Raw genomic sequence first — 17862 nt, 5'->3', positions numbered from 1 at the left:
ACTGCTCTCGAAATTATCAAGAAAAATTTTATCAATTAAGAAATTGTGGAAATAATTTGATATAGTTCTTAGAGATAAGATTAGATTTAATATAACTGTATAATCGTTTCCAATTCACGGGTATAAAATTTCAGGTATTAAAAGGTATAACAGAGAGGGCCGGGTTATTTGGCACACCTGATTCCAGCGATTCCCCGAAATGTTCTAACGAATTTAGTCTTTCTCTCTCTCTCGACTGCCAACCAGCCTCTATATCCTACATAATGTTTAATTTTCCCCTAGCTACTACGTTCCCCTATTTCATACATCTACATTTTTGAACATTGCGTCACCCGTGTTTCTTTTCGCCTTCCAGCTAATAGTTGGATGTAAGGGGTTACCGAGTGTTAGTCAGATTTCTTTAAAGATTACGTTGTAAAGATTAAAGATAAAAAAAATCTACATCATTTCCATTTCAACTCTCGAGAAATTTCCGGAAATGAAATTTGAGAACTAGATGACGGTGACAGAAATTAACGAGTGGGTGTTGGATTTTATTTACACTAAGCTATTTTAAATCTTCAATATATACTACCGTCGTTACTCGATGTAAAGGGTCTTACTCAAATTACACTTAAACTATAACCGGTCTCTGTTGCAAACGCCAACACTCCATTATGTTTAGGACAACAAAATTCCCAGAAACAGGCGTCAAAATGAATAACAGGTAATGTAGGAGTTAGCACCAGGTTTTTTTAAAGGGATGCGCAATGCGTTACGTAGGGGCGTGTCAAGAACTATATTTTGTAGTAGTAGCGTTAATATTTCTCGGAGTAGTGATTGGGCAATGCCACGTGACTGTAAGCTTGGAAAGACTACAAAAACAAATAGAGAGCTTTCAGTTGGAGGAGGAGCTGAGTCGCGACATAATTTACGACGCCATATTGGTGGGTTTAAAGCAGGAATGAAGCTGAGACCACCCAATATGGCTACCAGAACAGCGGTAAGACTTGGGAGGGTGTGACGTACTACTATCCCACCTAAAAGCTTTCTATACACTGATAATGCTAAGAAATTCACGCATGCCCACTTGGTAAAGACCCCGCCCCAATATAACACATTGTACATCCCTTTAATTCGTAAGCTTCTTAAAAGGCATTCACGAATTTACTGGTATTTTCAAATATTTCATAATAAGTTATCTTTTACGCCGATAAGCAGACAAATAAAACAACTTTCTAAACCTTCATTTCGGTGAATTTTACAGTTGCGGTTAATGGTTAATCCCCCGCGTATCTAGTGACTAAATATTTAAATAATGATAAGGTGTTTAAACAATATTATCTTTTAAGCAAAAGGTTGCCTTTATATTATAACTTTCGTGGGAGAAATATGACAAGGAACTCTTTTATAAATTAAGTTTAAGAATAGCAGAAATGTTCCATAATCTTAATTAAACCGCAAGATATCCTTTTCAGTGTTATTTTCTTTTAATATAAAAATCAGGATCTTATAATAAATAAAAGGAATGTGGTTCCCGGAATTTTTGGCCTCTGGGCAACGAAAAATTCCTGGCTTGGTCACCTTTACGTGATTAGACGACTGCCACCACGCAGTCTTCGACAGTCTTTCATTAAATTAAAAAAACAACATTGAGGAGAAAAATTCCAACCCCCCAAGGGTTCCCAAACCCCAATATAATAATAATTACACACCCTTTTCAAGTTTTCAACTTGACTTCATTCAAATGTTACGTTATTTATCCTGTAGAGAGGTATTTTGTTTTCGCTATCAGGTCATTTCAAATAAATTGGAGTACAATATTTCATCATCTAATAGCGAAAAATTTATTTTGCCTCTTCCAATTGTTTTAATTAGCTTGGCAAATTTGCATGGGAGGTTTAATTTTCACTTTTTACGTATCCGATTCAAATTAACTGAAAACATAAGAGTATCATAATTATGACACTTATAATTATTTAGATATCTCATTAATTAAAAAGAGCTCTGGGATGTTTTCACACAGTCTCGACGCGATAAGGCTAGAGGTCAATATTATTCACCAAGAAGTGATATCTAGTTTATTAGGGAGAAGGTATAAATTATCTTCAGTTCAAACGTAGGTCCGGAGTTAATCCCCGCGTCTAAATTACAACCAGCATCTCATTGGTTCTTGAAAACTCACGTCAGCGCGACGCGAATGACAAAAATTTCGTATTTTCCGACTAAGGAGAGGCGAGATAGCCTGCGGCCTCCTTTTACGTCCCTCCTTGTATTTTGAAAGGGGGACTGGGACTATGGCGCGCGAATACTTAGGCATCTTATACTTTCTCCGTAATAAACTAAATATCACTTCTTGGGTGTACTTTGTCGCATTTACATTAGCACAAAAAAGGGTGGTAACCTCAACAGGCTATTGACATCAAATTAATAATTATTACAGCTCTGAAAAACAAAATGAAAATATATGACGCATCAACGAATCAGTCACAGTCACGTGTAATTGTTTCAAACAAAGATGTGTTTTCGCCAACATTTTAACGTCATGACTGTACTAGAACATGTGCGTTTTAACACGAGCTGGAATAATGCAAGTATAGCATCTAAAAGTGGTACCGGTCTCATCCGAGCATTAAATAACAAAATATGGTTACGAAAATGCAAAACATTTTGCCTCACTATAGAAGCACCGCTATATAGAGGCAGCGAGAGTTGTACTCTTTATTATCATTTCAGTTTCAGAACGTACCTATTTGATAGAAATTCGTTACACAGCAGTTTGAAAAGCAGATGTTAACCACTCTACTACTTGTACTCTCGAAAACCCGCGTCTCAGCTTTCAGATGTTTACAACACGCTCTTTAAAAAATTCATTTCAAAACAAAAAGAAGTTTGAAACATTTTAGACCCTAAATACGACAAAAATGAAATAAATGTTGAAGATAGACGAAGATAAACACTTTGTTTCTATAGCAAGATTTAGAAGGTTATAGGCCGAGGCGTTTGTCGCTCGATAATATTAACGAGACATTCGGCCTAAATTTCTGAACCATTTTTGCTCCTACAAGATCTCGGTATTAAAGAGAAGTTTGAAAACTTTGAAAGACATTACTATAGTTGTTTTCTTAATAATAGCGTATTGAGGGAGAAAGATGGATCCATAAACTTTGGCAACGTAACTCGTAAAATTTACGCAAACTAGTTGTCGAGTATAGTTGCCAAAATGTATTTCAAAAATAATTTAACTTTAAAATCCGTAAAGGGTTTAGAAGAAAACTTTTCCGCCCCCATTTCTGAACACAAAACGAGCGTAGAAATTAACATGGGAGCACAATGATTCCTCTTAGCTGTATGAATTCTTGATTAATACCAAAACATCTCGCTAAAGAAATTCAAGTTCTTTGGAAATTTTGGAATTTCGTCATTTTCTAACTTCGAGTTAACCACTTTTGTTGAAACTTTCGAATTTCAAGCATACAGACGTGGGAAAAAAAGGGTTATTTTTAGAGACCATCTTTTCGCGACACAAAAAAAAATACAGCTAAACATTCCCGAATGTTTTTTACGAAGAAATAAAAACAGAACCCCTTAACGAGAGATGTTTTGAGGCTGAGGCGCCGATTTTTCTTCTAATTTTTTTCTTTCGTTATTTACCCATGAGAGATTGAAGAGAAATTCTAAAATGTCAAAGGACACACTTTCAGTGGAAGGTTTTCTCGCAAAAATTCTGAATAAAATAAATTTAAGCTAAAATTTTGTAGAAAACTAATATTTTTTTTATTTTCCCTGAAACAGGAAATGATCATTAATTTGAGGAGGTAACCTACGTCACTATTATAGTCGGAATGTCAGGGAATAAATTGGAATTTTTGGCATAAACTATTAGTTAGTCCGGCGCCACGTACCCTTGCCAAATCGCGGGGGTGGGTTCGTCACGCTACACCCGCGTCAGAAGAGAAGATAAACCACGTTTTTTTCCAAAGGGCTAATAGTGAATAAAATTCAGGAATGTCATAGATTTTTAAATTAATAGTTTGAACAAAGAACTGCTACGAAATCGTATTAAATTAAATTTTAGTACAAAGTTATGGGATTACGTTTTCCTTTATTCCGTTCTTTAGACTTCAAGGGTAAAAATTATTTACTTCAATTTCTAAAACAAACTTTTCCCATTAAATATACAAAAACCATTAAATAAGAAAACCTTCAGACCTACAAAAGAAACGTTATAGGTTAATTGTGGCATAAGTTTATGACCATAAGTGTCTGTCGAGAGTTACAAAAAAGAACCACCTTCAGACCTACAAAAGAAATGTTACAAGTCCCAAAAAGAATGCATCGCTGGCTTTTAAAATTATGAATTTTCTAACGTACGTGATTAAACCTAAGTTAAGGTAGTTATTACATTGCGTACCTTTAGCGGCTTATGGTTATACACGTATGTTATTTTTTTCACATTATTTATTTATTCATGGATTTAGTTTTAAAGTAGTTAACCGAGTTTCCGGCCACGTTTTCAAGCAAAGGAAAATTAAATCTAGAACAAGCGTAAATCGTTACCCCATAACGAACGGACGTGCTAAGCCTATTTCGAGAGTACGTAACGCAAAGTGATCTTTCGAAAGTTCTAGTAAATATTTGAGCCCAGACGCCGTGGAAAAGGAGTGGATAATTTTAATATTCTACGATCAATAAAACCTAGAACACGTCGAAATGAAAGACGGGTGTGTCTCCGGCCTTTCCTAACGCTGCCAAGTAAACCAGACACCACGCCACGAAGAACTTGGAATGTGTGTGTGGGACGTAAAGAGAACGATGAGAAATTTGTGATAAAGGTGGTGGAAAAGCGAACGTTTTTCCTTCAATCCGTCCATAAAGCTAAGATGAATTCAAAGAAAGAGGTTGCGAGATTCTAATTCCCTAATACCATCCTGTCTCACGGGCTTCACCAGTATTCAGCTCCTTAGGGTGGACCAATATGTAGCCGAGATCCAGACTCTCAGAGAGGGTTGAAAAATTGCGATAGGCTTTTTGGAGATGAGCTTGGATGGGCCAAGAGATGGTGCGCAGCGGCATGAAGAGCAAAGAGATGGCAAGATGAATTCAATATAGAGTCAAAGACTACATACACACAGTACACTTTCTTGGGCTGGTTTAAACCCTAGCCTGGTGGGGCATGAAAGGTTTGGGACTTTTTTGGGATAAGAAAAACATTAGGGGAAGGGGAGAAACGCGGAGAATGCATTTATTTGAGAGTGAGTGCAATATCTTGAGAGCAGATTTCCTCATTCGATAATAAAGTTTTCTTTTCAGCGTAAAATGTTAATGGTACAGAAATTCTTCGCGTGGGTGGAAAAGTTAAGTTTTCGAAACAGAAACACGCGTGTGGTGGGAAATTCGAGAAATGTTTCTGGCGAAATTATGCATTAAAAAATTCATGCCATGTGCATTTGAAATTTTTCGACAATTTCCCAGAAGCGACCCCTCAAAAAAATACCCTCTTAAAGTTTCCTTCATTCCTATTTGGAATTCATTACATGAAGAACTCGTCTCAATTCGATCAAATAATATTTTTAAGTCGCACCTTCGCGCACACCTGAATATGTAATTATTTGTGTAAATTTTCCATGTCATTGATTTTTATGTTATATATAATTTTAACTGTGATATTCTGGACTGTAAAGCTTATAGCCCTAGTTCATATTAAACCAAGGAGCAAAAAAATTCATAACATATAAAGTTATGAAAGGTCTTGAGTATATAAGTATTAAATTATAAAATATTTAAACAGTAGCTAGAACCGTTGAAACAGTGGGCGAGTACCAGGATATTTACTGGGCGATTGAATTATTAACCACGCAAGTGGTTATAATTTGTTAATGTGTAAGTAATCGTGTATCGCAAGCTGCAAAAATGAACAGAAAAATTATCTTATTACCAATAAGATATTGTTGTTTATTTACTCAACATGGAAATATATAGAGACACGTCAGCTCTACATCTTTATTATTCAATAAACTTTATAGTAGCTCGTTTTAACCAACTGGCTTTCTTTCAAAACTTGACTAAAATAAAATTAAACCCAACCTTGTCGTCAAAATGCGCGAAAACTATTATAAAACTTCGTCAAGAAAAATTAACTTTCATATAAAACTCATTTCGTGCATGCATGCCAAGCCTAATTTCTATAACAAACCACTTTCGACATCTTCCTTAATTCATAATTAGGAACTTCCACCACGCATAAAAGCCAAATTCCATTCGCACGAAGGCCTTTAGTACAGCAACGTGACTTTTATAATTAGTGACATGTAACGTCAAATTTTAGGCTAAAAGCCTACAATCATATACTCTATAAGAAAAAACGTGCTTGCCAATTCTTCGCGAAACGCGTCAAAAAAATTTGTGCAAAAAACGTCACGCGGAGTTCCACGATAGTTTTCTTTCTTTTGGCAACCTAGAATTATTTCAACCATTTTTCCTGTCTTGACTATAGAGACTGACGTACGCTGATGATAATAAAACGCGAATCTAACTAAGCTTAATAACTCTTTCCTGGAATTTAAACGCGTGCCATGTTTCTTTGAGACTTCGCGGGTGGAGTGTGGGCTAGCGTATATAATCTCTTGAAAGATAATGGGGAAAGTTTTCTAAAAATACAAAATGCTTCATTCGTTCGTTCTCTCCAGTCTAGAACATAGCGCATCTCCAAATATTTATGCTTTATTTAATTTGAGCCGAATTCGTTTCAGTAACCTTGGACTTCCTTCCAATTAAAAAACCGCTTCGACAAAACAACAACTTTTCTTTACTATGTCTTGCTCATTATTAGTTTTAGACATCTCAAAACACTGCAGTTTATAAATTGATTGAAAAGGGAACTGTACGTTGTTTTCGTAACCGTGGATTGATATGTTTTTTAAAGAAAACAATAACATACATAGTATAGGAGATTTTTAAAATAGTAATTTGAACTTAAATAAATAAATACCAGCGTGGAATCAGGGTACCCCTATACCACGTGGTATTATGTTATTCAAGGGTTTGTTTATCAAATTGAAATCCATAAAAATATATACTGAAAAACGAAAATACGGGAAAAATCCATTAAAAACTAATTAGGTTTCAAAATACTGAAGTTGTTTACTGACAATTCGGAATAATATTTTTAGACTCGCAAAATGTCATATTGAAATGAAAAAACGATAGAGATGACACGTTTTAATTTGCAAAAAAAAATGTGGGAAAGGTTTTAAATCTCAAAATAAGTCATATTTAGGGCTTCCACGGTTTTTCCAAATAGTGTACGAACCATGACACTGTATTATGAGAAAAAAATTGGAATACATATATACAAATAAAGTATGTGAGCAGACTTTGCTCTCAAAATTTTAAATTCTCATATTTCACACACAAAAACCAAAACAAATTTCTGTATGACACAACTTCAGCCTCTTTATGAAAATGATATGCATTACGAAATAACAATTTAACATAGTATTAAGTAACACTTAATTAACAATTTTTTTTATAAAGTAATAAACTAGAAATTTAATTCCAAGGTACCAAAGGGTCTTTCGTTTCGTATCGATTTCGTTTTGAATTTTTATCCGATTTGAACTTGCGGGTTTAACCTCAAATACCTGCTGGGAAAACTAGATAACAAACAAGCTGACATTCAAGTGGAGTGGGAAAGATTATTTTATCAAAAGTTACCTAAAGAAAATAAAATAAAATACAATAAAATACGAGAGATAAAACGTGAAAATCCATGAGAAAATCTATATAATCGAGGCTTAAATGAAAGAAAAAAGTAATTTGAATAAAATAATTATATCTCGTGATACTGATTAGAGTTAACTTAAGTTTCAATGACATCTGACTATAAGAAAGATTAGAAGTATCGTCTAATGCAATATTATCGCATCTTTTTTTAATTGAATAGACATAAATCAATTTAAGTCCCCTAGGCCTAGATATAATATTTTTTAATTTAATTTCATCTTAAATATCGCTGGCTCGCATGTTATAACATAAAACCGCATCAGATAATGTTTTAATTATAGAGAATTAATGGCTTGTAATTTTACGCAATATACTTAAAATATTAACCGCGTCGCGTTTGATGAATTGATTTTTTTAAAGAGGGTTTGAATTACAGTAATGATAAAATTGAAAGGACAGACGTCATATATATTGCGAGGGGCCAGTCACTTAGCGAAAGGGATTACGCCCTTGACAGTGCTTAAATGATTACACGTAATCCGTAATCCGTAATTGATGTCCAGAGTGATTAGCCCCTCGACATATTGCGCGTTAAACATTTCTCAAAATATAAACTTTCTTAGAGATAAAGCTAATTATTATTATTATAATTAATATTTCTATTCAGTTTTGATGACAGAGTTCTTTAGAAAAACAACTCTAAAGACAATGTTTCCCTTACGCAAGAAAGGTCAAAACAAGGACTGTTATTCTTCGCAATTTGAAGGTGGTTTCGCGTCGCCGTCGCAACAGGAGCGCATTCAGTATACGTCATTAATCTAATTCCCAACCCCGATTCCGTATCTATTTTGAATCGCAAAGTCCCAAATACCTCAGAGTACATAATCAAGGGTCGAAAAACAAGTCTTCCTAAATATAGTTCCATATTTTCGATTACGGCGAGCCGTTAGAGATGGGGGTGCCAAAGACCCGTGACTCCAAAAAGAGTTAAGCATACAGAAGACCTACCAACGAAATTGCTGTCTATATTTATCCTCTCATTTTTGAGTCGGAGAATCCCGAGGGCCTGTATACACAAAGTGGTTGGTTTAGCAAATAGTGTGAATGGTTACTTCGTTTACGGCCCTTGGCTGTGTAGACGCTATGTAAAATGAGAAGCAAACGATCCCTACTTTCATGGATTAACTAACGCTAGGGGTTGTTCGTTCCCCTAAAAGATAAAGTACGCGTGTTCCAAACGCCCCCTAGCAGCAACTACTATCCCTAACAGGAAGTTATAAGAAAACTGGAATAAATATCACGTGTCTTATGACGTCAAAATCAAAATACCGCCTAAATTGGGCGCCGACATCTTTAAAATCCGCAAAAACTATTTATTTTGTCTAGAGATGGCGCTAAATCTACATCCGTTTTGGTCCAACAAATTTGGGGAATGAAGAGGGGAATCAAGGAATAATTCGGAACATGCATAGCTGGCGATAGCAATACATGGGAAACACAGTTAGTGAACAATCCCTAGCGTTAGTTAATCCATGCTCCTTTGAACTCCTACACGAACCAACCAATCAGAGAAGAGCTTTTTCTATTTTGAGGTCAAAGGTTTATAGAAAATAGTACTTTATGTTGGCAATTCAAACGTTAATTCTGCTACTTTAGAAGCCTATTGACACATGTTCCCGGTGCTACGGTCCTGAAGGCAATCGTGCGCATAGGGGGGTCGACACTATTCGGAAAGCAAAAGGGGGGTTTCACATATTACACGGCGCGAGCAAGCTTCGACGAATCATACTTTCTGTTTTTCACTATGAACTTTTGCTTATGCCATAAGAACAAGCATCTGTTGGAAATGATCGAGGTCGAATAGCTAAAACACCCTCTAGGCAAGTGCCGCAACCCTACAGGAAGGAATGGGGGAAACCACGTTATAGGATTTGTGAGAACTAACGTCATCTCCGAGTATAGTAGAACACACCCTTAGAAACGGTCGAATATAACGTAGGAAGCCGCGTTTCTCTACATTAATCTTTAACCGCTTTTCTGGTTGAAAATGTATTACAGGCCTAGATGCGTTTGTTAGATGAAGAATTGGAATCCGACAAATGGGGCTTCCTTTGCCAAAAAATATAATTATCCCCAGTTCCGCGCGGCGATGACGCCAAGTGAAAAAAAAGAAGAAACAATGTATTGATCGTCGCAACAGCCAATGGTTGTTGAGAGTCGAAGATCACACCATGTCACACCTATTTACGTATTGGATTATGAACCTGGGAAGGGGTAGCTAACGGTCTTATTTTGTTCGAAGCCAGCCAGTTCCGAAAGAGTAGTGGCAGCTCCATGCATTTGCCTTTGCTAATCTCTTCAGTGGTTACCTGGGTGTGCCAACTACCTAGGGTAGTTTGGCTCGGTAATAAGGTTTTGCGGCTTTTGCCAGTCACGCAAAAGCGGAGGTGCCCGGTGAAAGGTTTTCTCTTAGATTTTCCGATAGACGCCCCCCTTTGCAGACGATTTAGTAGGAAGCTAGACTTGGGTAAGAGAAAAAGGCTCAGGTAATCGAGGTTTTCGGCACAACGCGTCTCAATCTTATATAAAACGTTCCGTCTGGTTTTTATCTAAGTTATTTTCTAATGATAACAAATCGACTTCTTTTCAATCGATTACGTGTGAATCGATTAAATTCGATTGTACGTACGTCTTCAATTAATCGAATATATTAATTTATAGACCAAAATGTCAATCGAATGAAAGTCATTTGTAAATAAATCTATTACAATTCTATAATCCTTCAATTATCCAATCAACCTTCCAGCGATTATTTATCACCGATTAAACATCAATTAATCTATCAAATCCTCTATATTACAATCGATTTTCCCAAGCTGCTATTTTTAACTTCACCGATCAAACAAATACATTGTCTTGATTGAAGAGATCACCTCAACCATAAAAAAAAGAATTTTCTAACATCGATTATTTTCCCAGAAATATCGATCTGACCGATAAATCAATAGGCTGGACACTATTTGATTTATCTCCCTACGTCCTTACAATTGCGAAGCATACATTCAAGACGTTTAAGACATCTTCATATTTCAAGGAAATTCTAAGGCATCTTCAATCAAAGCGACTCAAATTTAGCTCCGCAATTTAAAATCGAATACCAAATTCAAACAGTTTAAATCGAATTTAGATATTTCAAAGTTTGACTGCGCACTACAAACATTCAAACTTAAACAATCATGAACAAATACAAAGCGTTATGTATTGAAACGGAAGTAAAGTGAACCCACTACTTCCTTCCTATTTTAGATTCTAAAACTTCCGGGATTCCGTTAACGTTTACGTATATTTTTATAATAACAATATTTTTTTATCATAAACACTGGTGGTAACCGCCTGCTCCGAGTCTTATCGCGAGGCAGAAACTCTTTCTAGAAAAATTAGCCTATAGGGAGCTCGATACTGCAATATTCTCATACCCGTACACTCGGTACGAGCGTGGACTTCGACTCAAAGAGGTTTGTAAATACGGGTTTTGCTTTAATCATCATTGAAAAAAATCTGACCTAGAAATGAAGGTAAAATTCTAAAAGGGAATAATTTTCTCCAGATAATTCCAAAGCGATTACATCACCCTACAATAAAAACTTGGACGAAAACTTACATAAGCTTAGAGAATAAATTCATTTTACATGTGAATATATAAGACAGCAACCAGATCCCCCACAGTATTCGTAGTGTAACTGATTAGAACAGATACCTAAAGGCTGTATTGTCTTATATGCACTATTTGCTTATTACTTTTTAATTACGAATGGGAAGGTGTTAAGATAAGTTTAAAATGTTACCGCACACGTGACGTACTCCCCCCCTCCTCTCTTCTTCACTCCTGGAGGAGGAAAAGTCAAGTACTTCGCAGGTTACGTCTATCACGGATCAATATTCATGTACGAATTAAATATATAGATAACGGGATTTGGTTAAGCCTAATCTTTAAGCCTTTCAACAAAGGATTTCAATATTATTAAATTGTAGCTTACGGGGAAGTGGGGAAAAAAATTCAAAATTATTTTACTCACCGCGTACAGGTAGAGGTCTTCGAACTTTGAGATTAAAAAACAGTTTCTTTTAAAATAAAATAGTTCTAGATGCTTTTAAAAATCATCGGTGGATTTACCGTAGCCTAATTTACTCGTATAAACTAATAAAAACATTTTTATTCATTCATTTAATAAATATACTTAAAGTAAAATACTTTAGAATAAAACAATTTAACGCGACATTAAAATGGTTGTTTAATTCGTCTTACACGCGTACAATATAGTTCATTATTTTTTCGTTTCGAATTTCTAATATTTTTCATTAAAGGTAAAAGCGAAACCGTTTTGGGAAAAATTTTCGCTGTGTTCGGGCTAATTTTGAATTGGCCCCGGTTTGTCGAAAACCGGGTTTTATTTTCAAATATTACAGAGATATTTCTCTTCTCTTTTTTGGTGGTGGATTAGGTCTTTCTGACGAAAGGGAAAGGCTTACCAAAGCCAATCCTCTCCTTAGATCGAGATAGAAACACCGATTTAGAGTGGATTTGCGCTGTTCTCGAACCGTCAAAATATCGCGAATGAACCACCAGTAAAAGCCACAGTATTTTAGTACGTGCATTATGGTGTTGGGTTCGATCGAAACCCCTCTCGCGCACCCTAAAAACGTTACACGTGACGCTTTTAAACCAATGGAAACACCCTAGCAACCATACGCGTCTGGTTGAAACAGCTGACTACGATTTAAACCCCGATGTACGCATGCGTTAAGTTAAAATAGCGTAGCGTTTCCCGTATACATACCTTTATCCTATTGTCAAAAGAACAACCTAAATTTCTTTTTTATTTGATCTTTTTTCCCACGATCTATATAGCAAAAAAAAATTCCACCCAAACTCTAAGGGATTTAAAAGTTGAGAATGCATTCAAATGAACTCGAATAAAATACGAAAATATATTTTTTTTTTGTTATAAAAGTGTGTATAAAACTTATAGGGTCGCAGCAGCGTTTGTTGGATAATTCGGGGTTAAGGCTTAGAGAATAATTTTTTTCAAGGAACGTAATCGATTCCTGGAAAAACGGAGGATGTTTCCCCAGAACATACTAGAATTCTTGATTCAATATTTCATGGTATAGGCCTACCCTCCCGCTGGTCTATTTTCCAGGAAATGCATTACGTAAACTTTCCTTGAAAAATACAGGGTATTGACATAATTTCGACGGTTACAAAAGAATCAAAAGATACAAAACTGAACACGCAATCATAATTGGTATTAATTTACAAACTAAAACATACAAATTTTTGACCAACTCTCCTTAAATTTAAATGTATTTCCGTGTATTTCACAATTTGATAAGAAAATACGTTTGTCTCTATAAAATAGCTTTGAAATTTTCATCACTTACTAAACGCAAACCACTTTGTAAATGTTTGAGACTGGTCAACGATGAAAGAAACACCCTGTATAGCGACACAAAAGGGCGTTGATAAGATTATTTTATAACAATAAACAACTGGTTTTGACAGATAAGTAGATGTGTACGTAAATAATGATGTTCACGTTAGGATTCCTGTATTAATAATTGGCGAGGCGAAAGTTTGGTGGTGTAACTTAGGGGGTATTTATTTTCGTTTCTATACTTTATCAAGAAGTTATATCAGTATCTAAGAGAGAAGGTACAAGATGCCTTTGTATTCGCGCGCCATAGTCCCAGTCCCCCTTTCAAAATACAAGGGGGGACGTAAAAGGAGGCGCCGGGCTATTTCGCCTCTCCTCAGTCGGAAATTTTTCGTCACTCGCGTCGTCGCGCTGACGTGAGTTTTCAAGAACCAATGAGATGGTGGTTGTACTTTAGAGAAGGGGATTGACTCCGGACCTACGTTTGGACTGGATATAAAGCTGGAAATCTGGCGAATTTATACCTTCTCTCTGAGATACTAGATATAACTTCTTGCTTTATAATGTGACAAGAGGCCCAGCTCATTATTTAATAGAGATAAGTAACAGAGGTCCCGCTTATGATAACACAAACCGTCAAAAACATCTTGAAATTTAATTTAAAATGATAATCCATAAGTTTATAGCAATAAGTTGGTAATGCTATACAGTAATTGACTATCCAGTCATTCTTGATTAGAGCGCCTCCTGGCGGGATATGTCAGATGGGAAGCACGCCGAACATTCTAAACAAGACATGCGCAGATATCTTTCCCACAATTCCTCACGAGAGCTGAAGAAAAACATTCTTTACCAATGATAGATTCCGTTACGATGAAAAAAAAACGCCCACACAATTTTGTGAATTGAAACAAGTTCTAGAAACCGCTATATACTGACTGTAGATTTACAGTAATAAACTTATGGTTAAGACTATAAGATATCTAACCCAAGAGTTTCTGACAGTTCATAGAATTTATCATGTGAATTTTAAAAAGAGTGTATGTGCTAAGTCGTGTTGAGAACATTAGAAAATTAAAGAAAAAATATCTTAAAGAGTTATGGTTTTAAGATTTTAGATAAACGTTTGAAGGGTGTTTTCAACCCGTGGTCTTACAAAGGAGTTATTTGACAAGGGGGCCTCTTCTTGGAAACAAGTACTTAAGTCTTGAAAGAAAACCGCCACCATAATCTAAAAGATCTACCCTTCAATTCAGTTGACTGAGCGAATTTTCTTTTTAATCTAATATGTAAATAAGGTTATCTTTGCCTATGGTAGATAAACACTCCACAGATTTTAAAATGTCATCAACTAAAAGGCCCTGATTTATTTCTTATCGTACTTAAAATTAGTTTTAATTAAGTGATTTAAGTTGTCTAGACTGAAATCAGACAGTTGAAGCTATATTTAAACTAATTATCATAATATTATTCCTATTGTTTTGGACAAGGGGGCGATGTAAAATTCTAAACATCCGGTATTTAAAACTACATTTTCTTTTTTTAATTGGAGCTATTAGTTTGACCTGACCTGTAGTGGTAGTAGTAGTGCTAGATATGCCTCATTTTAAAGGGAGAGTAAAGTGAAAGATAATTACTTGTTTAGTCGTGGTTAGGATAAGCTGAATGCCGCTATACAATGATGATAATACAGTCTTAAAAATAATCTTAAACCTTGCAAATTTAAGAGGAATTTCCACTATCTGTATAACGAGTGACAATTTTGTTGTTGTCAGCTAAATTCGTGGCCCCTAATAAGTGACAACGACGGTGATATTTGGGTCAAGAGACGCTGAAAGATGTCTTTCAAGAATCACCCAAGATAAAAGGATAATACTGAATACATAGGGAAGGGGCCTCCATTATTTCTCAATGGCAAAACATTAACTAGACATCATTAAGAAGAGAATTTTGAGAATTTCTAATAAAAACGCCTCGTGCATCCCGAGGGAATGGACAATTGAGATGTTTTGAATTTTGTCAACAAACGTTGGGAATAAATAATTTCATTAGCATAAGTAATAACAAGAAGTAAGATGAGACTAGAAGTATCGAGGTAAACAAATTCTTCACTTGGCGAAAGTGAATATTCTTGATAACACACCAACGGTTGGCCCTCTGGTAGCGGTTTCTGAATTTTCCCTCCAAAACGTGAGACGCTCGTGGCGGTAGACGGCCGAACTAGATTCAAGCACCCGCGTCCGTGTTCCGCGGCTTCAGGTTGGGGGGAAGGGGATAGGAAATCTTTTAGGACTCGACCAATTTTTTTCTCTCTAGTGTAGGCGCGATGGAAGCGGCATAAAATCCTCAAATTTGTTCACTGGTGCCAGGATCTACTACCAATGCTAGAGCTCTTTATATACTTCTAGTCTCATCTTACTTCTGGCATAAGTTATAACAAGCCTTTGGGGGTTCGCGCTCAAAATCAACATAAGCGTCCCTTCCCTCGATTAAAAGTCTCAAACCACGTGATGTTACGTTGCCCCGCGACCCTGGCTCCTGCCTCCTTCAACTTGTTCAAGACAAAAGGGGCGAGGTGGATGGATTAGGGCCCGGCTTATACAAACGTGCTTTTAGTCCTCCCCTTTATCCTTACAGCTAGCATTCCATTTTGCGCCGAGCAAGCATGCATGCAACGCGCTCGTGGGAGAAAAATTGGGTCAAACCAAACTCCAGTTTTTCCCCCAAAACACAAGTCTCTTTCACATTGGGGTTATCGACTAAAAGCCTGAGACTTAACCTTTCCTAGAAACTAAAAAGGCTAAAATAAAACCCTTCCCATATATGATTAAAATTTGTTCAAGGCGGGCGGGGTCCCGGATAAAAGACTTTTTCAAAGAAGATAGATATTATCGGGATGTTAAAAATAGGTATCGCTGTCAAAAAAATCGATATTGGATACCTAAATGTGTTTACCTTGAAACCATTAAGGGATTAGAATAGCTATTGTTCTGAAATATCTTAATAGACACTTCCAGTATGAAGAGTATATTCCCTTGACCTTTTCAAGTCAAAGATCGCATGGTTTACCAAGGGCTTTTCTGACCTCATTTTGAGTCTAAGAAACTGGACCTTCAAAGATTATATAATTTTACTCTCATTAAAATTATATTTCTGGTCCGTTTAGGCCTATTTTTCCTTACTCTTTTAAACGCATCTCTAGTAAAATTATGAAAATCTCAAATGTATTTAATATTATGAAACATTTGGTATAACGATAAGGCAATTAAGATTAACCTGATTATTAAATCCCCTCAAACAACAATCTGACAATTATCCAAACCTCAAATTGCCTAGCGTTTCCTTATCAACGATTCCGAATAATAATTGGCGCAAAACCAAAAATGACACAGCCCGTTAACAATTAATTAAGAAAACGTAATTATGTTTATCGAAGCGTAGCTAAAAACTATAGCGTTAAGTTATAAGTTGGACACTTAGTATCTGGCGAATAAAACTTATAAGTAAAAACTAAATTATGAAAATGGTAATGCCCGACACCTCGAGTTACTAAGGCCTATTATTTTTGCCGGTTGAGTGACGCCCAAAGAGAGAATAAACAGGGCTAAACGTTGTCTTATCCAACATCTGCCGTCCCGGGCGCTCGCCTGCGCCTAAGGCTAAAGGCCCGTTTTCAATCAAGCTTTTCATGAAGCTTTTGCTTCAAAAACTGAAGCAAAACGCTAAAGCGAAATCGGAAACCGTTTTCAAACGCGCTTTTTTGGGCGCTTCTGAATCAGATTCGCGTGAAATAATCGAAAAGCTGGTATCTACCTCGGGTAGATATTTGCTTTCGCTTTTATCCGAAAAAGCGCTTGGCCTAGTAGTCACGTGGGTACGTTATTTCTCTCGAGCAATTTTTTTGCGCCGCGTGTTTTAAAGTGAGAATAGGCCTAATTTTCAAAAACAATATCGAGTGTTAAGGATATTTAGAAGCATATTAATGGTGATTTTAACTATTTTAAGGATATTTAGAAGCATTTTAATGGTGTTTTTAACAATTTTAAGGATATTTATGAGTATTTTTTAACTAGCCTAAATATTGAACAGAAGACAACTGATATAAACACGGGTCATGACGAGCGTGGAGAGGCGAGAGAAGTGAATTTGAAAACGGGTGAAGAGTTTCGATTTTGCTTCACCATTTGAATCGCGTTTTTGTCAGGCAAATCGCGATTTACTGTTGAAGCGAAGCTAGTACAAAAAGCAACTAGAAAAGCTTGATTGAAAACGGGCCTTAAGAGTTAAGGCTTCTAAAGAGGAATGAATGCACGAGGCCCAAAACAGAAATCGAATTTCGAGATTCCAGCCCTTTTCCCGTTTTCTGGGGATGGTGGGAGAATACCCAAAAATAGACTTAACCTTTCGAGCCATTAGGGTACGGATTAGTTCAAGAGCGGTGGATGAAATAGCTCAAGTTGAGAGCGAATATTAAAGGAAATTGTGTCCCTCAAGAAGAAAGTTGCTGAACAGGAATATAAATAAGACAGGGTTCATACAACTTTTGAAAAACAAATTTCCCTGAGATTTCCAGGTTTTTCCCCATATTCTTCCCTGAATTTACCAGGTTTTTCCCGTATATCCTATGGAGCAAATGTTAACTAAGGAGGTGGGGGGGGGGGCAAATATGCCTATTACCATAAGTTAATTATGCCTCTAAGTACACAAATCGCTTCCACTTCTA

General features: G+C 36.2%; 1 protein-coding gene across 2 annotated transcripts in view; it reads right to left on the bottom strand.

Annotated features, from left to right (window-relative positions):
• The window catches only part of LOC149661293 (inositol hexakisphosphate kinase 1-like), a 35535-nt gene that overhangs the window by 9165 nt on the left and 8508 nt on the right, over positions 1-17862 (bottom strand). Inside the window, exon 1 of one of the 2 annotated variants that reach the window (XM_089842771.1) lies at positions 11781-12339. The exons of the other annotated variant lie outside the window; for it this stretch is intronic. The gene's annotated coding sequence lies outside the window, so the exon portion shown is untranslated. Of the gene's footprint in view, positions 1-11780; positions 12340-17862 lie in introns of those variants that run through there. 2 annotated transcript variants of the gene reach the window in all.

Source organism: Phalangium opilio, unplaced genomic scaffold (assembly GCF_054372755.1).
Source record: "Phalangium opilio isolate 3A_F unplaced genomic scaffold, DU_Popi_V2 ptg000070l_1, whole genome shotgun sequence".
NCBI classification, from domain to species: Eukaryota; Metazoa; Arthropoda; class Arachnida; order Opiliones; family Phalangiidae; genus Phalangium; species Phalangium opilio.
The sequence above is the reverse complement of the archived record's forward strand: the minus strand, read 5'-3'. Positions and strand labels throughout refer to the sequence as shown.